The sequence below is a fragment of the Phyllobates terribilis genome, unplaced genomic scaffold (genome assembly GCF_046119375.1).
Source record: "Phyllobates terribilis strain yellow unplaced genomic scaffold, ASM4611937v1 Scaffold_170__1_contigs__length_4071412, whole genome shotgun sequence".
Taxonomy (NCBI): Eukaryota; Metazoa; Chordata; class Amphibia; order Anura; family Dendrobatidae; genus Phyllobates; species Phyllobates terribilis.
The window spans coordinates 738,581-764,247 of NW_027362930.1; the positions used below are offsets into that span (position 1 = coordinate 738,581).

Below are 25,667 nucleotides of genomic sequence, written 5' to 3' on the forward strand. Positions count from 1 at the left end.
TGCATAACTCCACCTCTTTAAACACAGCACCTTCACCCCCTGCTGTTCCCACCCGCCTCAACACCGTTGGAAGGGAGGAGAACCAATTAAGGCGGGGGGTGGGGTGGAACGAGCAGCTGTCTACCCTTAGCAGGAGGGCTCCTGATTACATACCTCTCCTGCTGCTGCTGCTGCTGGCTGTCCAGCAGCAGACTGAAGGTGGCTGCTGCTGTGCACAGGTATATAAAGGCTCAGAGCCTATTATGACACGCGCAGCCAGCGTTCCATTGCCACATTCCATCTACTGCAGGCAGGATACCTGGCTGGCTGAATGTCGCTGAGAAGCTCACAGAGACCGCCATAAGCAACAGTTTAACAGAATGCCACAGACTAATCAACCAAACTTTTTGGGTTGGGTTCTCTTTTATAGTCTGCAGGCATTAAATGAAAGAAGTCAGTGTTCCAGCAGAAGGAGACAACGTTTCAGAAAAGGCATTGTAGCAAACCAAAAAAGAAATTTTAAGCGCAGCAGAGTAACCAGCGCACATACCTGTTAGCTCAGGTGAGTTTAAAAGGCTGCTGTTGATAACAAGGGCATTTGCTAAATAGATGGTGTGTGTGCAACAATATACTGAAAGGTCAATTATATTGTGCAGCTTATCTCACCACCTGTAGTTATTTAGGTGAAAGCTCCAAAATGCTTGCCTAATATGTCTGTTTATCCAAAAGGAAGTAAAAAGGGAGAGCTAGAAAGATAGCATTGCATCACATTACATGGCAATGCAATGCACAGTTGCTGAAGTTGAACCAAAATGAGCTTGTAATCTGGCTTCTGCAACTTTGAACATGAAAAATCCAATGAGGAGAAGAAAAGCAAAGCCAAAGAGTCCATCCCAAAATCCGACAAACAAGCAAAATGAACAAAAAACATTGAATTCAATTCTTTCTGATTTTAGAAACTGCATTAAAGAAGGGGTGCACCGGTCCTGGAGATACTGCAATACCAGGTCAATGCGTGGAGTGGACAGAGCAAGCTCTTTTTCCATCTCCCTGTTCTAAAAATCCATTTAATATATGGTCCCCAGATAGGGGACGTATCAGATATTAAACTGATAAGAACAGATACTACACTTGATCTTAGCCAAAAGGCCGAGAAGCGATAACCAGAATTGGTTTCAAACTACGGAGCCACCCAAGGATCCTGAAAAGTCCATTTGTGGAGATGAGCTCCTGGACTCCCGTTAAGAAGACATGTTGTCAACCTCTAGATCCCTTACATGCCTGCACTTTTCGGCTTGCTGCTGCTGCAATCCACGCGTTTTAGATCTGCATAACTCCACCTCTTTAAACACAGCACCTTCACCCCCTGCTGTTCCCACCCGCCTCAACACCGTTGGAAGGGAGGAGAACCAATTAAGGCGGGGGGTGGGGTGGAACGAGCAGCTGTCTACCCTTAGCAGGAGGGCTCCTGATTACATACCTCTCCTGCTGCTGCTGCTGCTGGCTGTCCAGCAGCAGACTGAAGGTGGCTGCTGCTGTGCACAGGTATATAAAGGCTCAGAGCCTATTATGACACGCGCAGCCAGCGTTCCATTGCCACATTCCATCTACTGCAGGCAGGATACCTGGCTGGCTGAATGTCGCTGAGAAGCTCACAGAGACCGCCATAAGCAACAGTTTAACAGAGTGCCACAGACTAATCAACCAAACTTTTTGGGTTGGGTTCTCTTTTATAGTCTGCAGGCATTAAATGAAAGAAGTCAGTGTTCCAGCAGAAGGAGACAACGTTTCAGAAAAGGCATTGTAGCAAACCAAAAAAGAAATTTTAAGCGCAGCAGAGTAACCAGCGCACATACCTGTTAGCTCAGGTGAGTTTAAAAGGCTGCTGTTGATAACAAGGGCATTTGCTAAATAGATGGTGTGTGTGCAACAATATACTGAAAGGTCAATTATATTGTGCAGCTTATCTCACCACCTGTAGTTATTTAGGTGAAAGCTCCAAAATGCTTGCCTAATATGTCTGTTTATCCAAAAGGAAGTAAAAAGGGAGAGCTAGAAAGATAGCATTGCATCACATTACATGGCAATGCAATGCACAGTTGCTGAAGTTGAACCAAAATGAGCTTGTAATCTGGCTTCTGCAACTTTGAACATGAAAAATCCAATGAGGAGAAGAAAAGCAAAGCCAAAGAGTCCATCCCAAAATCCGACAAACAAGCAAAATGAACAAAAAACATTGAATTCAATTCTTTCTGATTTTAGAAACTGCATTAAAGAAGGGGTGCACCGGTCCTGGAGATACTGCAATACCAGGTCAATGCGTGGAGTGGACAGAGCAAGCTCTTTTTCCATCTCCCTGTTCTAAAAATCCATTTAATATATGGTCCCCAGATAGGGGACGTATCAGATATTAAACTGATAAGAACAGATACTACACTTGATCTTAGCCAAAAGGCCGAGAAGCGATAACCAGAATTGGTTTCAAACTACGGAGCCACCCAAGGATCCTGAAAAGTCCATTTGTGGAGATGAGCTCCTGGACTCCCGTTAAGAAGACATGTTGTCAACCTCTAGATCCCTTACATGCCTGCACTTTTCGGGCTTGCTGCTGCTGCAATCCACGCGTTTTAGATCTGCATAACTCCACCTCTTTAAACACAGCACCTTCACCCCCTGCTGTTCCCACCCGCCTCAACACCGTTGGAAGGGAGGAGAACCAATTAAGGCGGGGGGTGGGGTGGAACGAGCAGCTGTCTACCCTTAGCAGGAGGGCTCCTGATTACATACCTCTCCTGCTGCTGCTGCTGCTGGCTGTCCAGCAGCAGACTGAAGGTGGCTGCTGCTGTGCACAGGTATATAAAGGCTCAGAGCCTATTATGACACGCGCAGCCAGCGTTCCATTGCCACATTCCATCTACTGCAGGCAGGATACCTGGCTGGCTGAATGTCGCTGAGAAGCTCACAGAGACCGCCATAAGCAACAGTTTAACAGAATGCCACAGACTAATCAACCAAACTTTTTGGGTTGGGTTCTCTTTTATAGTCTGCAGGCATTAAATGAAAGAAGTCAGTGTTCCAGCAGAAGGAGACAACGTTTCAGAAAAGGCATTGTAGCAAACCAAAAAAGAAATTTTAAGCGCAGCAGAGTAACCAGCGCACATACCTGTTAGCTCAGGTGATGTTTAAAAGGCTGCTGTTGATAACAAGGGCATTTGCTAAATAGATGGTGTGTGTGCAACAATATACTGAAAGGTCAATTATATTGTGCAGCTTATCTCACCACCTGTAGTTATTTAGGTGAAAGCTCCAAAATGCTTGCCTAATATGTCTGTTTATCCAAAAGGAAGTAAAAAGGGAGAGCTAGAAAGATAGCATTGCATCACATTACATGGCAATGCAATGCACAGTTGCTGAAGTTGAACCAAAATGAGCTTGTAATCTGGCTTCTGCAACTTTGAACATGAAAAATCCAATGAGGAGAAGAAAAGCAAAGCCAAAGAGTCCATCCCAAAATCCGACAAACAAGCAAAATGAACAAAAAACATTGAATTCAATCTTTCTGATTTTAGAAACTGCATTAAAGAAGGGTGCACCGGTCCTGGAGATACTGCAATACCAGGTCAATGCGTGGAGTGGACAGAGCAAGCTCTTTTTCCATCTCCCTGTTCTAAAAATCCATTTAATATATGGTCCCCAGATAGGGGACGTATCAGATATTAAACTGATAAGAACAGATACTACACTTGATCTTAGCCAAAAGGCCGAGAAGCGATAACCAGAATTGGTTTCAAACTACGGAGCCACCCAAGGATCCTGAAAAGTCCATTTGTGGAGATGAGCTCCTGGACTCCCGTTAAGAAGACATGTTGTCAACCTCTAGATCCCTTACATGCCTGCACTTTTCGGCTTGCTGCTGCTGCAATCCACGCGTTTTAGATCTGCATAACTCCACCTCTTTAAACACAGCACCTTCACCCCCTGCTGTTCCCCCCCGCCTCAACGCCGTTGGAAGGGAGGAGAACCAATTAAGGCGGGGGGTGGGGTGGAACGAGCAGCTGTCTACCCATAGCAGGAGGGCTCCTGATTACATACCTCTCCTGCTGCTGCTGCTGCTGGCTGTCCAGCAGCAGACTGAAGGTGGCTGCTGCTGTGCACAGGTATATAAAGGCTCAGAGCCTATTATGACACGCGCAGCCAGCGTTCCATTGCCACATTCCATCTACTGCAGGCAGGATACCTGGCTGGCTGAATGTCGCTGAGAAGCTCACAGAGACCGCCATAAGCAACAGTTTAACAGAATGCCACAGACTAATCAACCAAACTTTTTGGGTTGGGTTCTCTTTTATAGTCTGCAGGCATTAAATGAAAGAAGTCAGTGTTCCAGCAGAAGGAGACAACGTTTCAGAAAAAGGCATTGTAGCAAACCCAAAAAAGAAATTTTAAGCGCAGCAGAGTAACCAGCGCACATACCTGTTAGCTCAGGTGAGTTTAAAAGGCTGCTGTTGATAACAAGGGCATTTGCTAAATAGATGGTGTATGTGCAACAATATACTGAAAGGTCAATTATATTGTGCAGCTTATCTCACCACCTGTAGTTATTTAGGTGAAAGCTCCAAAATGCTTGCCTAATATGTCTGTTTATCCAAAAGGAAGTAAAAAGGAGAGCTAGAAAGATAGCATTGCATCACATTACATGGCAATGCAATGCACAGTTGCTGAAGTTGAACCAAAATGAGCTTGTAATCTGGCTTCTGCAACTTTGAACATGAAAAATCCAATGAGGAGAAGAAAAGCAAAGCCAAAGAGTCCATCCCAAAATCCGACAAACAAGCAAAATGAACAACAAACATTGAATTCAATTCTTTCTGATTTTAGAAACTGCATTAAGAAGGGGTGCACCGGTCCTGGAGATACTGCAATACCAGGTCAATGCGTGGAGTGGACAGAGCAAGCTCTTTTTCCATCTCTCTGTTCTAAAAATCCATTTAATATATTGTCCCCAGATAGGGGACGTATCAGATATTAAACTGATAAGAACAGATACTACACTTGATCTTAGCCAAAAGGCCGAGAAGCGATAACCAGAATTGGTTTCAAACTACGGAGCCACCCAAGGATCCTGAAAAGTCCATTTGTGGAGATGAGCTCCTGGACTCCCGTTAAGAAGACATGTTTGTCAACCTCTAGATCCCTTACATGCCTGCACTTTTCGGCTTGCTGCTGCTGCAATCCACGCGTTTTAGATCTGCATAACTCCACCTCTTTAAACACAGCACCTTCACCCCCTGCTGTTCCACCCGCCTCAACGCCGTTGGAAGGGAGGAGAACCAATTAAGGCGGGGGGTGGGGTGGAACGAGCAGCTGTCTACCCTTAGCAGGAGGGCTCCTGATTACATACCTCTCCTGCTGCTGCTGCTGCTGGCTGTCCAGCAGCAGACTGAAGGTGGCTGCTGCTGTGCACAGGTATATAAAGGCTCAGAGCCTATTATGACACGCGCAGCCAGCGTTCCATTGCCACATTCCATCTACTGCAGGCAGGATACCTGGCTGGCTGAATGTCGCTGAGAAGCTCACAGAGACCGCCATAAGCAACAGTTTAACAGAATGCCACAGACTAATCAACCAAACTTTTTGGGTTGGGTTCTCTTTTATAGTCTGCAGGCATTAAATGAAAGAAGTCAGTGTTCCAGCAGAAGGAGACAACGTTTCAGAAAAGGCATTGTAGCAAACAAAAAAGAAATTTTAAGCGCAGGCAGAGTAACCAGCGCACATACCTGTTAGCTCAGGTGAGTTTAAAAGGCTGCTGTTGATAACAAGGGCATTTGCTAAATAGATGGTGTGTGTGCAACAATATACTGAAAGGTCAATTATATTGTGCAGCTTATCTCACCACCTGTAGTTATTTAGGTGAAAGCTCCAAAATGCTTGCCTAATATGTCTGTTTATCCAAAAGGAAGTAAAAAGGGAGAGCTAGAAAAGATAGCATTGCATCACATTACATGGCAATGCAATGCACAGTTGCTGAAGTTGAACCAAAATGAGCTTGTAATCTGCTTCTGCAACTTTGAACATGAAAAATCCAATGAGGAGAAGAAAAGCAAAGCCAAAGAGTCCATCCCAAAATCCGACAAACAAGCAAAATGAACAAAAAACATTGAATTCAATTCTTTCTGATTTTAGAAACTGCATTAAAGAAGGGGTGCAACCGGTCCTGGAGATACTGCAATACCAGGTCAATGCGTGGAGTGGACAGAGCAAGCTCTTTTTCCATCTCCCTGTTCTAAAAATCCATTTAATATATGGTCCCCAGATAGGGGACGTATCAGATATTAAACTGATAAGAACAGATACTACACTTGATCTTAGCCAAAAGGCCGAGAAGCGATAACCAGAATTGGTTTCAAACTACGGAGCCACCAAGGATCCTGAAAAGTCCATTTGTGGAGATGAGCTCCTGGACTCCCGTTAAGAAGACATGTTGTCAACCTCTAGATCCCTTACATGCCTGCACTTTTCGGCTTGCTGCTGCTGCAATCCACGCGTTTTAGATCTGCATAACTCCACCTCTTTAAACACAGCACCTTCACCCCCTGCTGTTCCCACCCGCCTCAACACCGTTGGAAGGGAGGAGAACCAATTAAGGCGGGGGGTGGGTGGAACGAGCAGCTGTCTACCCTTAGCAGGAGGGCTCCTGATTACATACCTCTCCTGCTGCTGCTGCTGCTGGCTGTCCAGCAGCAGACTGAAGGTGGCTGCTGCTGTGCACAGGTATATAAAGGCTCAGAGCCTATTATGACACGCGCAGCCAGCGTTCCATTGCCACATTCCATCTACTGCAGGCAGGATACCTGGCTGGCTGAATGTCGCTGAGAAGCTCACAGAGACCGCCATAAGCAACAGTTTAACAGAATGCCACAGACTAATCAACCAAACTTTTTGGTTGGGTTCTCTTTTATAGTCTGCAGGCATTAAATGAAAGAAGTCAGTGTTCCAGCAGAAGGAGACAACGTTTCAGAAAAGGCATTGTAGCAAACCAAAAAAGAAATTTTAAGCGCAGCAGAGTAACCAGCGCACATACCTGTTAGCTCAGGTGAGTTTAAAAGGCCGCTGTTGATAACAAGGGCATTTGCTAAATAGATGGTGTGTGTGCAACAATATACTGAAAGGTCAATTATATTGGCAGCTTATCTCACCACTGTAGTTATTTAGGTGAAAGCTCCCAAAATGCTTGCCTAATATGTCTGTTTATCCAAAAGGGAAGTAAAAAGGGAGAGCTAGAAAGATAGCATTGCATCACATTACATGGCAATGCAATGCACAGTTGCTGAAGTTGAACCAAAATGAGCTTGTAATCTGGCTTCTGCAACTTTGAACATGAAAAATCCAATGAGGAGAAGAAAAGCAAAGCCAAAGAGTCCATCCCAAAATCCGACAAACAAGCAAAATGAACAAAAACATTGAATTCAATTCTTTCTGATTTTAGAAACTGCATTAAAGAAGGGGTGCACCGGTCCTGGAGATACTGCAATACCAGGTCAATGCGTGGAGTGGACAGAGCAAGCTCTTTTTCCATCTCCCTGTTCTAAAAATCCATTTAATATATGGTCCCCAGATAGGGGACGTATCAGATATTAAACTGATAAGAACAGATACTACACTTGATCTTAGCCAAAAGGCCGAGAAGCGATAACCAGAATTGGTTTCAAACTACGGAGCCACCCAAGGATCCTGAAAAGTCCATTTGTGGAGATGAGCTCCTGGACTCCCGTTAAGAAGACATGTTGTCAACCTCTAGAATCCCTTACATGCCTGCACTTTTCGGCTTGCTGCTGCTGCAATCCACGCGTTTTAGATCTGCATAACTCCACCTCTTTAAACACAGCACCTTCACCCCCTGCTGTTCCACCCGCCTCAACACCGTTGGAGGGGAGGAGAACCAATTAAGGCGGGGGGTGGGGTGGAACGAGCAGCTGTCTACCCTTAGCAGGAGGGCTCCTGATTACATACCTCTCCTGCTGCTGCTGCTGCTGGCTGTCCAGCAGCAGACTGAAGGTGGCTGCTGCTGTGCACAGGTATATAAAGGCTCAGAGCCTATTATGACACGCGCAGCCAGCGTTCCATGCCACATTCCATCTACTGCAGGCAGGATACCTGGCTGGCTGAATGTCGCTGAGAAGCTCACAGAGACCGCCATAAGCAACAGTTTAACAGAATGCCACAGGACTAATCAACCAGGGCCGGCGTCAGCACCCGGCGCACCCGGGCAAATGCCGGGGCCCTGAGCAGGCAGAGGGGCCCACTGGCGGGTCGCGCACCGCGCTGGGCTATGGGCGGAGGAGAGCGGTGTCAGCGCCCGCCCTTCTCCGCCGCTTGCTCAGGGCCCCGGCAGCCGGATACTTACCTCTCCCGTGCCTCCGCAGATCAGCTGTCTTCCTGGTGCGCGCTCCCTGTGACGTCTCAGGTCAGAGGGCGCGGTGACGTCTTTACACCGCGCCCTCCCTGAGCCGTCACAGGGAGCGGCTGAGCGGGAAGACACCGACAACGCTGCAGCAGCGGGCAGCAGGCAGCGGGCAGCAGGTAGCAGGTGAGGAGAAGGGAGGTGAGTATTTGATTTTTTTTTTTTTTTAATGTATGGAGGCATGGGGCAGTATAAAGAGAAGGGGGGGGGGGGGCATCCTGCATGGGGCAGTATAAAGAGAAGGGGGGGGACATCCTGCATGGGGCATTATAAGGTGGGGAACAGCCTGCATGGAGCATTATAAGGGGGGGGCAGCCTGTATGGGGCATTATGTGGGGGGGGGTAAACAGCCTGCATGGAGCATTAAAAGGGGGGGCCTGTATGGGGCATTATGTGGGGGAAACAGCTGCATGGAGCATTATAAGGGGGGGGGGCCTGTATGGGGCATTATGTGGGGGGGAACAGCCTGCATGGAGCATTATAAGGGGGGGGGGCATCCTGCATGGGGCATTATAAAGAGGGGGGGGCATCCTGCATGGGGCATTATATAGAGGGGGGGGTGACATCCTGCATGGGGCATTATAAGGTGGGGAACAGCCTGCATGGGGCATTATAAAGGGGGGGCAGCCTGCATAGTGCATTATGTGGGGGGGAACAGCCTGCATGGAGCATTATAAGGGGGGGCAACCTGTATGGGGCATTATGTGGGGGGTAACAGCCTGCATGGAGCATTAAAAGGGGGGAGCCTGTATGGGGCATTATGTCGGGGGTAACAGCCTGCATGGAGCATTATAAGGGGGGGACAGCCTGTATGGGGCATTATGTGGGGGGTAACAGCCTGCATGCAGCATTATATGGGGGCCAGTATCCTGTATGGAGAGTTATAAGGGGACCGGTATCCTGTATGGAGCGTTATAAGGGGACCGGTATCCTGTATGGAGCGTTATATGGGGGCCAGTATCCTGTATGGAGCTTTATAAGGGGACCAGTATCCTGTATGGAGCGTTATATGGGGGCCAGTATTCCGTATGGAGCCTTATATGGGTGCCAGTATTCCGTATGGAGCCTTATATGGAGGCCAGTATTCCGTATGGAGCCTTATATGGGGGCCAGTATTCCGTATGGAGCCTTATATGGGGGCCAGTATTCCGTATGGGGCATAATATGGGGGCCAGTATTCCGTATGGGGCATAATATGGGGGCCAGTATTCCGTATGGAGCCTTATATGGGGGCCAGTATTCCGTATGGAGCCTTATATGGGGGCCAGTATTCCGTATGGAGCCTTATATGGGGGGCCAGTATTCCGTATGGAGCCTTATATGGAGGCCAGTATTCCGTATGGGGCCTTATATGGGGGCCAGTATTCCGTATGGGGCCTTATATGGGGGCCAGTATTCCGTATGGAGCCTTACATGGGGGCCAGTATTCCATATGGGGCCTTACATGGGGGCCAGTATTCCGTATGGAGCCTTATATGGGGGCCAGTATTCCGTATGGAGCCTTATATGGGGGCCAGTATTCCGTATGGAGCCTTATATGGGGGCCAGTATTCCGTATGAAGCGTTATATGGGGGCCAGTATTCCGTATGGAGCCTTATATGGGGGCCAGTATTCCGTACGGAGCCTTATATGGGGGCCAGTATTCCGTATGGAGCCTTATATGGGGGCCAGTATTCCGTATGGAGCCTTATATGGGGACCAGTATTCCGTATGGAGCCTTATATGGGGGCCAGTATTCCGCATGGGGCCTTATATGGGGGCCAGTATTCCGTATGGAGCCTTATATGGGGGCCAGTATTCTGTGTGTAGCGATTCACCGGTTTCTGAACTATTGTGGAATTTACAATAGATATCACTCATGTAATGTAAGAAGTTAAATCTTTGCATTGTACTATATATATATATATATATATATATATATATATATATATATTTCTCCGCTTTATCTCTGCATCATGAATCGTGGTATGTGTTAAAGGGGCCCACTGAGACTCTTTCGCCCGGGGCCCAGAAAAACCTGGAGCCGGCCCTGTAATCAACCAAACTTTTTGGGTTGGGTTCTCTTTTATAGTCTGCAGGCATTAAATGAAAGAAGTCAGTGTTCCAGCAGAAGGAGACAACGTTTCAGAAAAGGCATTGTAGCAAACCAAAAAAGAAATTTTAAGCGCAGCAGAGTAACCAGCGCACATACCTGTTAGCTCAGGTGAGTTTAAAAGGCTGCTGTTGATAACAAGGGCATTTGCTAAATAGATGGTGTGTGTGCAACAATATACTGAAAGGTCAATTATATTGTGCAGCTTATCTCACCACCTGTAGTTATTTAGGTGAAAGCTCCAAAATGCTTGCCTAATATGTCTGTTTATCCAAAAGGAAGTAAAAAGGGAGAGCTAGAAAGATAGCATTGCATCACATTACATGGCAATGCAATGCACAGTTGCTGAAGTTGAACCAAAATGAGCTTGTAATCTGGCTTCTGCAACTTTGAACATGAAAAATCCAATGAGGAGAAGAAAAGCAAAGCCAAAGAGTCCATCCCAAAATCCGACAAACAAGCAAAATGAACAAAAAACATTGAATTCAATTCTTTCTGATTTTAGAAACTGCACTAAAGAAGGGGTGCACTAGTCCTGGAGATACTGCAATACCAGGTCAATGCGTGGAGTGGACAGAGCAAGCTCTTTTTCCATCTCCCTGTTCTAAAAATCCATTTAATATATGGTCCCCAGATAGGGGACGTATCAGATATTAAACTGATAAGAACAGATACTACACTTGATCTTAGCCAAAAGGCCGAGAAGCGATAACCAGAATTGGTTTCAAACTACGGAGCCACCCAAGGATCCTGAAAAGTCCATTTGTGGAGATGAGCTCCTGGACTCCCGTTAAGAAGACATGTTGTCAACCTCTAGATCCCTTACATGCCTGCACTTTTCGGCTTGCTGCTGCAGCAATCCACGCGTTTTAGATCTGCATAACTCCACCTCTTTAAACACAGCACCTTCACCCCCTGCTGTTCCCACCCGCCTCAACACCGTTGGAAGGGAGGAGAACCAATTAAGGCGGGGGGTGGGGTGGAACGAGCAGCTGTCTACCTTTAGCAGGAGGGCTCCTGATTACATACCTCTCCTGCTGCTGCTGCTGCTGGCTGTCCAGCAGCAGACTGAAGGTGGCTGCTGCTGTGCACAGGTATATAAAGGCTCAGAGCCTATTATGACACGCGCAGCCAGCGTTCCATTGCCACATTCCATCTACTGCAGGCAGGATACCTGGCTGGCTGAATGTCGCTGAGAAGCTCACAGAGACCGCCATAAGCAACAGTTTAACAGAATGCCACAGACTAATCAACCAAACTTTTTGGGTTGGGTTCTCTTTTGTAGTCTGCAGGCATTAAATGAAAGAAGTCAGTGTTCCAGCAGAAGGAGACAACGTTTCAGAAAAGGCATTGTAGCAAACCAAAAAAGAAATTTTAAGCGCAGCAGAGTAACCAGCGCACATACCTGTTAGCTCAGGTGAGTTTAAAAGGCTGCTGTTGATAACAAGGGCATTTGCTAAATAGATGGTGTGTGTGCAACAATATACTGAAAGGTCAATTATATTGTGCAGCTTATCTCACCACCTGTAGTTATTTAGGTGAAAGCTCCAAAATGCTTGCCTAATATGTCTGTTTATCCAAAAGGAAGTAAAAAGGGAGAGCTAGAAAGATAGCATTGCATCACATTACATGGCAATGCAATGCACAGTTGCTGAAGTTGAACCAAAATGAGCTTGTAATCTGGCTTCTGCAACTTTGAACATGAAAAATCCAATGAGGAGAAGAAAAGCAAAGCCAAAGAGTCCATCCCAAAATCCGACAAACAAGCAAAATGAACAAAAAACATTGAATTCAATTCTTTCTGATTTTAGAAACTGCATTAAAGAAGGGGTGCACCGGTCCTGGAGATACTGCAATACCAGGTCAATGCGTGGAGTGGACAGAGCAAGCTCTTTTTCCATCTCCCTGTTCTAAAAATCCATTTAATATATGGTCCCCAGATAGGGGACGTATCAGATATTAAACTGATAAGAACAGATACTACACTTGATCTTAGCCAAAAGGCCGAGAAGCGATAACCAGAATTGGTTTCAAACTACGGAGCCACCCAAGGATCCTGAAAAGTCCATTTGTGGAGATGAGCTCCTGGACTCCCGTTAAGAAGACATGTTGTCAACCTCTAGATCCCTTACATGCCTGCACTTTTCGGCTTGCTGCTGCTGCAATCCACGCGTTTTAGATCTGCATAACTCCACCTCTTTAAACACAGCACCTTCACCCCCTGCTGTTCCCACCCGCCTCAACACCGTTGGAAGGGAGGAGAACCAATTAAGGCGGGGGGTGGGGTGGAACGAGCAGCTGTCTACCCTTAGCAGGAGGGCTCCTGATTACATACCTCTCCTGCTGCTGCTGCTGCTGGCTGTCCAGCAGCAGACTGAAGGTGGCTGCTGCTGTGCACAGGTATATAAAGGCTCAGAGCCTATTATGACACGCGCAGCCAGCGTTCCATTGCCACATTCCATCTACTGCAGGCAGGATACCTGGCTGGCTGAATGTCGCTGAGAAGCTCACAGAGACTGCCATAAGCAACAGTTTAACAGAATGCCACAGACTAATCAACCAAACTTTTTGGGTTGGGTTCTCTTTTGTAGTCTGCAGGCATTAAATGAAAGAAGTCAGTGTTCCAGCAGAAGGAGACAACGTTTCAGAAAAGGCATTGTAGCAAACCAAAAAAGAAATTTTAAGCGCAGCAGAGTAACCAGCGCACATACCTGTTAGCTCAGGTGAGTTTAAAAGGCTGCTGTTGATAACAAGGGCATTTGCTAAATAGATGGTGTGTGTGCAACAATATACTGAAAGGTCAATTATATTGTGCAGCTTATCTCACCACCTGTAGTTATTTAGGTGAAAGCTCCAAAATGCTTGCCTAATATGTCTGTTTATCCAAAAGGAAGTAAAAAGGGAGAGCTAGAAAGATAGCATTGCATCACATTACATGGCAATGCAATGCACAGTTGCTGAAGTTGAACCAAAATGAGCTTGTAATCTGGCTTCTGCAACTTTGAACATGAAAAATCCAATGAGGAGAAGAAAAGCAAAGCCAAAGAGTCCATCCCAAAATCCGACAAACAAGCAAAATGAACAAAAAACATTGAATTCAATTCTTTCTGATTTTAGAAACTGCATTAAAGAAGGGGTGCACCGGTCCTGGAGATACTGCAATACCAGGTCAATGCGTGGAGTGGACAGAGCAAGCTCTTTTTCCATCTCCCTGTTCTAAAAATCCATTTAATATATGGTCCCCAGATAGGGGACGTATCAGATATTAAACTGATAAGAACAGATACTACACTTGATCTTAGCCAAAAGGCCGAGAAGCGATAACCAGAATTGGTTTCAAACTACGGAGCCACCCAAGGATCCTGAAAAGTCCATTTGTGGAGATGAGCTCCTGGACTCCCGTTAAGAAGACATGTTGTCAACCTCTAGATCCCTTACATGCCTGCACTTTTCGGCTTGCTGCTGCTGCAATCCACGCGTTTTAGATCTGCATAACTCCACCTCTTTAAACACAGCACCTTCACCCCCTGCTGTTCCCACCCGCCTCAACACCGTTGGAAGGGAGGAGAACCAATTAAGGCGGGGGGTGGGGTGGAACGAGCAGCTGTCTACCCTTAGCAGGAGGGCTCCTGATTACATACCTCTCCTGCTGCTGCTGCTGCTGGCTGTCCAGCAGCAGACTGAAGGTGGCTGCTGCTGTGCACAGGTATATAAAGGCTCAGAGCCTATTATGACACGCGCAGCCAGCGTTCCATTGCCACATTCCATCTACTGCAGGCAGGATACCTGGCTGGCTGAATGTCGCTGAGAAGCTCACAGAGACCGCCATAAGCAACAGTTTAACAGAATGCCACAGACTAATCAACCAAACTTTTTGGGTTGGGTTCTCTTTTATAGTCTGCAGGCATTAAATGAAAGAAGTCAGTGTTCCAGCAGAAGGAGACAACGTTTCAGAAAAGGCATTGTAGCAAACCAAAAAAGAAATTTTAAGCGCAGCAGAGTAACCAGCGCACATACCTGTTAGCTCAGGTGAGTTTAAAAGGCTGCTGTTGATAACAAGGGCATTTGCTAAATAGATGGTGTGTGTGCAACAATATACTGAAAGGTCAATTATATTGTGCAGCTTATCTCACCACCTGTAGTTATTTAGGTGAAAGCTCCAAAATGCTTGCCTAATATGTCTGTTTATCCAAAAGGAAGTAAAAAGGGAGAGCTAGAAAGATAGCATTGCATCACATTACATGGCAATGCAATGCACAGTTGCTGAAGTTGAACCAAAATGAGCTTGTAATCTGGCTTCTGCAACTTTGAACATGAAAAATCCAATGAGGAGAAGAAAAGCAAAGCCAAAGAGTCCATCCCAAAATCCGACAAACAAGCAAAATGAACAAAAAACATTGAATTCAATTCTTTCTGATTTTAGAAACTGCATTAAAGAAGGGGTGCACCGGTCCTGGAGATACTGCAATACCAGGTCAATGCGTGGAGTGGACAGAGCAAGCTCTTTTTCCATCTCCCTGTTCTAAAAATCCATTTAATATATGGTCCCCAGATAGGGGACGTATCAGATATTAAACTGATAAGAACAGATACTACACTTGATCTTAGCCAAAAGGCCGAGAAGCGATAACCAGAATTGGTTTCAAACTACGGAGCCACCCAAGGATCCTGAAAAGTCCATTTGTGGAGATGAGCTCCTGGACTCCCGTTAAGAAGACATGTTGTCAACCTCTAGATCCCTTACATGCCTGCACTTTTCGGCTTGCTGCTGCTGCAATCCACGCGTTTTAGATCTGCATAACTCCACCTCTTTAAACACAGCACCTTCACCCCCTGCTGTTCCCACCCGCCTCAACACCGTTGGAAGGGAGGAGAACCAATTAAGGCGGGGGGTGGGGTGGAACGAGCAGCTGTCTACCCTTAGCAGGAGGGCTCCTGATTACATACCTCTCCTGCTGCTGCTGCTGCTGGCTGTCCAGCAGCAGACTGAAGGTGGCTGCTGCTGTGCACAGGTATATAAAGGCTCAGAGCCTATTATGACACGCGCAGCCAGCGTTCCATTGCCACATTCCATCTACTGCAGGCAGGATACCTGGCTGGCTGAATGTCGCTGAGAAGCTCACAGAGACTGCCATAAGCAACAGTTTAACAGAATGCCACAGACTAATCAACCAAACTTTTTGGGTTGGGTTCTCTTTTGTAGTCTGCAGGCATTAAATGAAAGAAGTCAGTGTTCCAGCAGAAGGAGACAACGTTTCAGAAAAGGCATTGTAGCAAACCAAAAAAGAAATTTTAAGCGCAGCAGAGTAACCAGCGCACATACCTGTTAGCTCAGGTGAGTTTAAAAGGCTGCTGTTGATAACAAGGACATTTGCTAAATAGATGGTGTGTGTGCAACAATATACTGAAAGGTCAATTATATTGTGCAGCTTATCTCACCACCTGTAGTTATTTAGGTGAAAGCTCCAAAATGCTTGCCTAATATGTCTGTTTATCCAAAAGGAAGTAAAAAGGGAGAGCTAGAAAGATAGCATTGCATCACATTACATGGCAATGCAATGCACAGTTGCTGAAGTTGAACCAAAATGAGCTTGTAATCTGGCTTCTGCAACTTTGAACATGAAAAATCCAATGAGGAGAAGAAAAGCAAAGCCAAAGAGTCCATCCCAAAATCCGACAAACAAGCAAAATGAACAAAAAACATTGAATTCAATTCTTTCTGATTTTAGAAACTGCATTAAAGAAGGGGTGCACCGGTCCTGGAGATACTGCAATACCAGGTCAATGCGTGGAGTGGACAGAGCAAGCTCTTTTTCCATCTCCCTGTTCTAAAAATCCATTTAATATATGGTCCCCAGATAGGGGACGTATCAGATATTAAACTGATAAGAACAGATACTACACTTGATCTTAGCCAAAAGGCCGAGAAGCGATAACCAGAATTGGTTTCAAACTACGGAGCCACCCAAGGATCCTGAAAAGTCCATTTGTGGAGATGAGCTCCTGGACTCCCGTTAAGAAGACATGTTGTCAACCTCTAGATCCCTTACATGCCTGCACTTTTCGGCTTGCTGCTGCTGCAATCCACGCGTTTTAGATCTGCATAACTCCACCTCTTTAAACACAGCACCTTCACCCCCTGCTGTTCCCACCCGCCTCAACACCGTTGGAAGGGAGGAGAACCAATTAAGGCGGGGGGTGGGGTGGAACGAGCAGCTGTCTACCCTTAGCAGGAGGGCTCCTGATTACATACCTCTCCTGCTGCTGCTGCTGCTGGCTGTCCAGCAGCAGACTGAAGGTGGCTGCTGCTGTGCACAGGTATATAAAGGCTCAGAGCCTATTATGACACGCGCAGCCAGCGTTCCATTGCCACATTCCATCTACTGCAGGCAGGATACCTGGCTGGCTGAATGTCGCTGAGAAGCTCACAGAGACCGCCATAAGCAACAGTTTAACAGAATGCCACAGACTAATCAACCAAACTTTTTGGGTTGGGTTCTCTTTTATAGTCTGCAGGCATTAAATGAAAGAAGTCAGTGTTCCAGCAGAAGGAGACAACGTTTCAGAAAAGGCATTGTAGCAAACCAAAAAAGAAATTTTAAGCGCAGCAGAGTAACCAGCGCACATACCTGTTAGCTCAGGTGAGTTTAAAAGGCTGCTGTTGATAACAAGGGCATTTGCTAAATAGATGGTGTGTGTGCAACAATATACTGAAAGGTCAATTATATTGTGCAGCTTATCTCACCACCTGTAGTTATTTAGGTGAAAGCTCCAAAATGCTTGCCTAATATGTCTGTTTATCCAAAAGGAAGTAAAAAGGGAGAGCTAGAAAGATAGCATTGCATCACATTACATGGCAATGCAATGCACAGTTGCTGAAGTTGAACCAAAATGAGCTTGTAATCTGGCTTCTGCAACTTTGAACATGAAAAATCCAATGAGGAGAAGAAAAGCAAAGCCAAAGAGTCCATCCCAAAATCCGACAAACAAGCAAAATGAACAAAAAACATTGAATTCAATTCTTTCTGATTTTAGAAACTGCATTAAAGAAGGGGTGCACCGGTCCTGGAGATACTGCAATACCAGGTCAATGCGTGGAGTGGACAGAGCAAGCTCTTTTTCCATCTCCCTGTTCTAAAAATCCATTTAATATATGGTCCCCAGATAGGGGACGTATCAGATATTAAACTGATAAGAACAGATTTTTTTTTTTTTTTTAAAACCATTCAGGTTGTTGTAAACAACAGTATGAAAGTCCGCCAAAACCTTCAAATAGTTGCTCAACTATAACTCATCATCATGGTTAATCTTTATTCTTTTTATAAATTTATGTTTCCAAAATCAGAGTTAGTATATTTGTGCTATATTACTCTCATGAAGGTACATAAAATTACTGGTACTTTACCAGATGACGCCATTTCATGACCTTCCAAATGCCCTCAGCGTCCAATCCACCACCTCTACTCTTGTTCCATTTATATATAAGGTACAACCTAGATAGAATTAACCGAATACAGTCATTAATAGGTACAGTTTTTCTTTTGAACAAAGCCAGGTTTCTCACATCCCAAAGGCTTTCCATGACACACACCATTATTAACCACAAAATCCTTTCATTCACCTTTCCACATGCACCAATACCAAACATAGCCACTCTCCAGTTAATATAACTCACACCTGCTAATTCCTTACATAGACCACCCACACCTTTCCACACACTATATGCATAATCACAATCCCACATCACATGTCTCACAGTCTCACTCGCTCCACACCCTTCTCTTGGACATACATTCGTTCTGATCAAATCTCTTCTCTTTTGCACATCTCTCACAGGCAGTATATCATGCAAAGCCATCCACACCACATCCTTCTGTTTATTCGACATACCATGCGTACCCAATTTTTCCCATGCATCCGCCACTTCATTAAATCTTAAATCATTAATATTACATTCAATCTCATTTGCTCTCATTTTTCCCATCACCGCTTTTGGTTTCTCAAACTCACACATAGACACAGCCAGCAAATCATTCTTTCTAACAAACCTTTCAATCACCTCATACCACACAGGACATTTAAAAGCCACAGGCACACTTCCATCTTTTTTCACCCAGCATAACCCATACAACATCCATCCAGCCATATATCGCAACATATATGCACCTTTGTTCTTTTTACCCATTAGCACTACCACCGTTTTAATATAATTAAGGCTCAGGAATATTTCAATATCAGGAAAATTCAGACCACCATTCTGATATGTTTTGTATAAATATTCTCTCTTTAATTTTTCCATTTTACTCCCCCAAAAAAAAGTAAAAATTAATTTTTGTACTCTTTTTATTTTTTTGTATGGAGACGGAAAGACCCCAGCAACATAAAGTAATATTGGAAGTATTACTGCCTTAATTATAAGTACCTTTCCATTCAATGTCAACTCACGCATTCGCCAAAAATTCAGTTTCTTCTCTATCCGTAACCCACACTCATCCCAACTTTCAGTACCCTTCAGATCATCATTCAGCAATATACCCAAGACTTTAATCGACCCTTCCATACATGTCACACCATCCATCTTAATCCTACTATCACCAAAACACTTAAAACAACATTTATCCCAGTTTACCCTAAAAGCAGACGCACCACAGAAAAAATCCAATAATAACTTCACTCTACTCATAGACGCAATACTCTCACTCACAATCACCACATCATCCATATATCCCAGCACCTTGACATTCATTCCTTTACTCCCAGGTATTAGCATTCCTCTTATCGCTTTCTCTCTCCTAATCATACATAACAAAGGTTCAATCACACTAACAAACAAAACAGGGGAGAGAGGGCACCCCTGTCTAACACCTGATTTAATCAGGAATTTATCACACAACCAACCATTCACTAAAACTTCACTCGTCACATCATCATACAAACATCTCACACCATCTAGGAACTTCTTAGGGAAACCCATTTTTTCTAACACTTCAGACATAAACACATGCGACACTCTATCAAACGCCTTCTCAAAATCTAAAGCCAACAACATACACTTCTGCTTTCTATCTCTACAGTCTCCCAGCACATCTCTCAACAACAACAGATTATCACTTATACATCTCCCAGGCACAGCACACACTTGATCATCCTTGACAACCTTCCCAATCACTTCACGCATACGGTTTGCTAAAATCTTGCTATACACCTTGTAGTCGGAATTTAGAAGCGTTATTGGCCTCCAATTCCCCAGTTTTTTCTTTTCACCTTTTTTATAGATTAACACAACCACACCTTCTTTCATAGATTCACACAGTTCTCCATTCTCCCACATATACTTACATACTTGCGTCAGATCCGCACCCATGCACTCCCACGCTTTCACATACAACTCTACTGGTATACCATCTTTACCTGGTGTTTTGTTTTTCTGAGCACTGAACACCACCTTTCTCACTTCATCCAGAATCACATCCTCACACAAGTTCTCACATTCATCATTATCCAATTTATCTTCCAAGCTACCTAACACTTCACCCATCAAACCAGAATCAATCCATTTATCCCCATACAGTCTACTATAGAAACCATTCACCTCCTCAATCACACCCTCTCCAGTTATACTCACATCATTCTCATCCAGTAATTCATCCATATCCATTTTTTTCCCATTCATTTTTTTGAAAAAGTATCTGGTACATTTTTCGTTTTTTTCCAGGTGTTCTATTTTGGTTCTGTACATTATTTCTTTCCCCTTTTTCTCAATCACACGTTTTAACTCATTCTTTGCTTCCACTAACAAATCACTCACATCAATCCCAGACATACTGCATTTTTTCAACCATTCAATCCTCATATTTAATTCTTTGAATTTATTTCTATATATGGCGGCTTTCTTGTAGCCCCATTTTCTGAAAAATTTTTGGATTTCTTGCTTCACCCAATCCCACCATTCTAACACACATGCAAACCTGTTTTTATAGTATCCCCACCTTTCATACTTCTTTTTAAACTCACTCATCACTCTTTCATCCTCTAGCAACCTCACATTCAGCTTCCATACACCCCTCCCATGCACAAAGCTCCCTTTCTGTCTGAACATACCCCTCAAACACTCGTGGTCCGAGAAGGGGACCGCACACTGCTTAAAACTAATGCACTCCAGATTTTTGGAGAAAAGCATCCTGTCAATACGTGATTCGATCCCCCCTCTGTCCGCCCTATATGTAGGTGGTGGATTGTCCGACCTTAAAGTAGCGGCATCTGAAAAAGAAAAATCTGAAATTAAATGGGATAATTTTTTCCCGGTTACATCACCGGTTTCATCCGTAACATAATTAAAGTCACCAACAAAAATGGTAGGAATCTTTCCTGGCAAAAATAACTGAACCTTTTCCAAGAGAGCAAGACGCTCCTCTTTTCCGGTAGGACTATAGATGTTAACTATTCTTACCCGCCACCCCCTATATTTCACTATGGCAATAATGCACCTCCCCACGTCCACCACTGTGTAGCTGTCCATGCTGCACTCTGCGTTCCCCAGCAGGATCCCCACACCATCGTTCTTATTTACATTAGACCCAGACCAGATGTGCTGTCCATGAGGCCAGTCCTGATCGTCCGGCACTTCTGATAATCCGCACTCCTGCAGGCAGTAAATGTCTGCTCCCAATGATCTGATATACCTGAGCACAGTACACCTGCGTCCTTTAGATTTCATCTGCCTCACATTTAAGGATAGGACATTAAGTGAAGCTTTGGAAGCCATATCAGAAATTTCTTATGGAGATTTCTACATGTCCCCCATTTCTGTATCAGCCTTGTCCTTCTGGGGGCTGGCAGCCGGACTGGTAACAGGTGAGGGCAGGAACCCCCTCTAAAAAATCGCAATCAGGGGAGAAAACCAAGTCTGGATAAGCCCGCTCACTCATGGGACTTTCACTGCCCTCATCTGCATAATGATAAGCGAGGCGGGGTTTCTTCACAGCATTCCCCCTGGTCTCTTCAGAGGACCTTGCTGCTGCTGTGAAATCCCCCTGCTCCTTTATTTCACACTTAGTGCCACTGGCACTGACACTCTGCTCCTCCTCATCATCTGCCTGCAGCTTGTCCCAGGAGACATGGGGCGTTCTGCTCAGTGCCTCCTCCATATCTCCTTCACCACAGGCAGACACAAGTACTGGGAGCTGCTCGCTGAGCTCCATGTCTAGCTCCGCCCCCTCCGACGTCACTGGCTCCATAGCTCCGCCTCCCGCTCTCACTGCAGATACAGAGGCTGCTGCTGGAGCGCTCTGAGTCACAGGGACGGCAGCACTCACAGGTGTGAGATTCAGCAGCTGATTGCCTGAGGGCAGCTGATTACCTGCAGCTGAGGAGGCAAGTAACTCTTCGCTGACAATGGAGTCAGCTCCATGAGGTCGGCTCTGCTGCAGAGCATTGCTACCAGGCATTACAGGGCTGGCAGAGGCAACCTGGGCATACAGCCTGGCTCCACCAGTGCGTGCCCTGCAATACCTGTACACATGTCCAGACTCCCCACAGCCATTACATACAACAGGGTTGGGGCAGTCCTTTGCACGGTGCCCAGGTAGATTACATTTTCTGCAGAGCATTGCTTCAGGGCAGTTCTCCTGCATGTGGCCATAGGAGTTACATTTGCGGCAGTAAAAGGGGGCTTCAGGGAAAAATAAATATCCATTATTCCTGCCAATGCTGAAATTTAAAGGGGGATAGTGGAAACCCCCAGGGCCCTGAGGGTCTATCCCAAAACGGACAAAGAACTTGTGCTTCCCAGTCCACAGTCCAGACTCCATGCTAACTACTCTGTGGGCATACTGTACATAGGAACAATGTCTTTTAAGGAAATCTGCTATTTCTTCCAGGGGGACAAAGGGATTATGCATGAAAACCACTAAGGGTATGTCCCCTCTAGAATAAAGGACTGTGAAAGTAAGTCCTGAAAGCAAGTCATTGTCAGCATTTTCCCTGAGGGCTCTGTACAGGTTCTGGCATGCACCAACAGAAGAAAAAACAAGCAAATACCGTCCCTCTCTCCTGAATTCCTGCAGGCATACGATCTCCTCCTTCTTTACCTTCAGTATGTCATAAAGCACCATATTGACCAGGTATCCCAGTGAAAAATGCATTCTCTTCTCCTGCGCGACCTCGATCCTGAAACCATTACGGACCCGGGCATCCCCGGTCCCTGCGAAGTGGACAACTACTCCCATCCTTTCCAGGTTCGCCTTCTCTCTCCACCACTCCTTTTAGTACAGCATAGCTGTACTAGCCTTTAAATGACCAGACCAGGCATACTGCACTTGATCTTAGCCAAAAGGCCGAGAAGCGATAACCAGAATTGGTTTCAAACTACGGAGCCACCCAAGGATCCTGAAAAGTCCATTTGTGGAGATGAGCTCCTGGACTCCCGTTAAGAAGACATGTTGTCAACCTCTAGATCCCTTACATGCCTGCACTTTTCGGCTTGCTGCTGCTGCAATCCACGCGTTTTAGATCTGCATAACTCCACCTCTTTAAACACAGCACCTTCACCCCCTGCTGTTCCCACCCGCCTCAACACCGTTGGAAGGGAGGAGAACCAATTAAGGCGGGGGGTGGGGTGGAACGAGCAGCTGTCTACCCTTAGCAGGAGGGCTCCTGATTACATACCTCTCCTGCTGCTGCTGCTGCTGGCTGTCCAGCAGCAGACTGAAGGTGGCTGCTGCTGTGCACAGGTATATAAAGGCTCAGAGCCTATTATGACACGCGCAGCCAGCGTTCCATTGCCACATTCCATCTACTGCAGGCAGGATACCTGGCTGGCTGAATGTCGCTGAGAAGCTCACAGAGACCGCCATAAGCAACAGTTTAACAGAATGCCACAGACTAATCAACCAAGGCCGGCGTCAGCACCCGGCGCACCCGGGCAAATGCCGGGGCCCTGAGCAGGCAGAGGGGCCCACTGGCGGTCGCGCACCGCGCTGGGCTATGGGCGGAGGAGAGCGGTGTCAGCGCCCGCCCTTCTCCGCCGCTTGCTCAGGGCCCCGGCAGCCGGATACTTACCTCTCCCCGTGCCTCCGCAGATCAGCTGTCTTCCTGGTGCGCGCTCCCTGTGACGTCTCAGGTCAGAGGGCGCGGTGACGTCTTTACACCGCGCCCTCCCCTGAGCCGTCACAGGGAGCGCTGAGCGGGAAGACACCGACAACGCTGCAGCAGCGGGCAGCAGGCAGCGGGCAGCAGGTAGCAGGTGAGGAGAAGGGAGGTGAGTATTTGATTTTTTTTTTTTTTAATGTATGGAGGCATGGGGCAGTATAAAGAGAAGGGGGGGGGGGGCATCCTGCATGGGGCAGTATAAAGAGAAGGGGGGGGACATCCTGCATGGGGCATTATAAGGTGGGGAACAGCCTGCATGGAGCATTATAAGGGGGGGGCAGCCTGTATGGGGCATTATGTGGGGGGGGGGTAACAGCCTGCATGGAGCATTAAAAGGGGGGGGCCTGTATGGGGCATTATGTGGGGGGGAACAGCCTGCATGGAGCATTATAAGGGGGGGGGGCCTGTATGGGGCATTATGTGGGGGGGAACAGCCTGCATGGAGCATTATAAGGGGGGGGGGCATCCTGCATGGGGCATTATAAAGAGGGGGGGGCATCCTGCATGGGGCATTATATAGAGGGGGGGGTGACATCCTGCATGGGGCATTATAAGGTGGGGAACAGCCTGCATGGGGCATTATAAAGGGGGGGCAGCCTGCATAGTGCATTATGTGGGGGCGAACAGCCTGCATGGAGCATTATAAGGGGGGGCAACCTGTATGGGGCATTATGTGGGGGGTAACAGCCTGCATGGAGCATTAAAAGGGGGGAGCCTGTATGGGGCATTATGTCGGGGGTAACAGCCTGCATGGAGCATTATAAGGGGGGGACAGCCTGTATGGGGCATTATGTGGGGGGTAACAGCCTGCATGCAGCATTATATGGGGGCCAGTATCCTGTATGGAGAGTTATAAGGGGACCGGTATCCTGTATGGAGCGTTATAAGGGGACCGGTATCCTGTATGGAGCGTTATATGGGGGCCAGTATCCTGTATGGAGCTTTATAAGGGGACCAGTATCCTGTATGGAGCGTTATATGGGGGCCAGTATTCCGTATGGAGCCTTATATGGGTGCCAGTATTCCGTATGGAGCCTTATATGGAGGCCAGTATTCCGTATGGAGCCTTATATGGGGGCCAGTATTCCGTATGGAGCCTTATATGGGGGCCAGTATTCCGTATGGGGCATAATATGGGGGCCAGTATTCCGTATGGGGCATAATATGGGGGCCAGTATTCCGTATGGAGCCTTATATGGGGGCCAGTATTCCGTATGGAGCCTTATATGGGGGCCAGTATTCCGTATGGAGCCTTATATGGGGGGCCAGTATTCCGTATGGAGCCTTATATGGAGGCCAGTATTCCGTATGGGGCCTTATATGGGGGCCAGTATTCCGTATGGGGCCTTATATGGGGGCCAGTATTCCGTATGGAGCCTTACATGGGGGCCAGTATTCCATATGGGGCCTTACATGGGGGCCAGTATTCCGTATGGAGCCTTATATGGGGGCCAGTATTCCGTATGGAGCCTTATATGGGGGCCAGTATTCCGTATGGAGCCTTATATGGGGGCCAGTATTCCGTATGAAGCGTTATATGGGGGCCAGTATTCCGTATGGAGCCTTATATGGGGGCCAGTATTCCGTATGGAGCCTTATATGGGGGCCAGTATTCCGTATGGAGCCTTATATGTGGGCCAGTATTCCGTATGGAGCCTTATATGGGGGCCAGTATTCCGTATGGAGCCTTATATGGGGGCCAGTATTCCGCATGGGGCCTTATATGGGGGCCAGTATTCCGTATGGAGCCTTATATGGGGGCCAGTATTCTGTGTGTAGCGATTCACCGGTTTCTGAACTATTGTGGAATTTACAATAGATATCACTCATGTAATGTAAGAAGTTAAATCTTTGCATTGTACTATATATATATATATATATATATATATATATATTTCTCCGCTTTATCTCTGCATCATGAATCGTGGTATGTGTTAAAGGGGCCCACTGAGACTCTTTCGCCCGGGGCCCAGAAAAACCTGGAGCCG

The 25,667-nt window shown here is 46.4% G+C and overlaps 11 non-coding genes and 1 pseudogene across 11 annotated transcripts; all 12 read right to left on the minus strand.

Annotated features, from left to right (window-relative positions):
• Positions 1–949: 949 nt before the first annotated feature.
• LOC141211986 (U2 spliceosomal RNA) lies at positions 950–1,140 on the minus strand. The gene has a single exon (XR_012281807.1). It is a non-coding gene; the product is annotated as a U2 spliceosomal RNA (small nuclear RNA).
• A 1,115-nt stretch (positions 1,141–2,255) lies between these two features.
• On the minus strand, positions 2,256–2,446 carry LOC141211987 (U2 spliceosomal RNA). The gene has a single exon (XR_012281808.1). It is a non-coding gene; the product is annotated as a U2 spliceosomal RNA (small nuclear RNA).
• A 1,115-nt stretch (positions 2,447–3,561) lies between these two features.
• LOC141211421 (U2 spliceosomal RNA) lies at positions 3,562–3,752 on the minus strand. The gene has a single exon (XR_012281396.1). It is a non-coding gene; the product is annotated as a U2 spliceosomal RNA (small nuclear RNA).
• A 1,115-nt stretch (positions 3,753–4,867) lies between these two features.
• On the minus strand, positions 4,868–5,058 carry LOC141211495 (U2 spliceosomal RNA). Its single transcript, XR_012281468.1, has one exon. It is a non-coding gene; the product is annotated as a U2 spliceosomal RNA (small nuclear RNA).
• A 1,115-nt stretch (positions 5,059–6,173) lies between these two features.
• On the minus strand, positions 6,174–6,365 carry LOC141211573 (U2 spliceosomal RNA). Its single transcript, XR_012281544.1, has one exon. It is a non-coding gene; the product is annotated as a U2 spliceosomal RNA (small nuclear RNA).
• A 1,111-nt stretch (positions 6,366–7,476) lies between these two features.
• Positions 7,477–7,667, minus strand: LOC141211988 (U2 spliceosomal RNA). The gene has a single exon (XR_012281809.1). It is a non-coding gene; the product is annotated as a U2 spliceosomal RNA (small nuclear RNA).
• Positions 7,668–11,049: 3,382 nt separating this feature from the next.
• Positions 11,050–11,240, minus strand: LOC141211415 (U2 spliceosomal RNA). The gene has a single exon (XR_012281390.1). It is a non-coding gene; the product is annotated as a U2 spliceosomal RNA (small nuclear RNA).
• A 1,115-nt stretch (positions 11,241–12,355) lies between these two features.
• On the minus strand, positions 12,356–12,546 carry LOC141211989 (U2 spliceosomal RNA). Its single transcript, XR_012281810.1, has one exon. It is a non-coding gene; the product is annotated as a U2 spliceosomal RNA (small nuclear RNA).
• A 1,115-nt stretch (positions 12,547–13,661) lies between these two features.
• LOC141211990 (U2 spliceosomal RNA) lies at positions 13,662–13,852 on the minus strand. The gene has a single exon (XR_012281811.1). It is a non-coding gene; the product is annotated as a U2 spliceosomal RNA (small nuclear RNA).
• Positions 13,853–14,967: 1,115 nt separating this feature from the next.
• On the minus strand, positions 14,968–15,158 carry LOC141211991 (U2 spliceosomal RNA). The gene has a single exon (XR_012281812.1). It is a non-coding gene; the product is annotated as a U2 spliceosomal RNA (small nuclear RNA).
• Positions 15,159–16,273: 1,115 nt separating this feature from the next.
• Positions 16,274–16,464, minus strand: LOC141211993 (U2 spliceosomal RNA). The gene has a single exon (XR_012281814.1). It is a non-coding gene; the product is annotated as a U2 spliceosomal RNA (small nuclear RNA).
• Positions 16,465–17,579: 1,115 nt separating this feature from the next.
• Positions 17,580–17,756, minus strand: LOC141211673 (U2 spliceosomal RNA; annotated as a pseudogene).
• Positions 17,757–25,667: the final 7,911 nt, after the last annotated feature.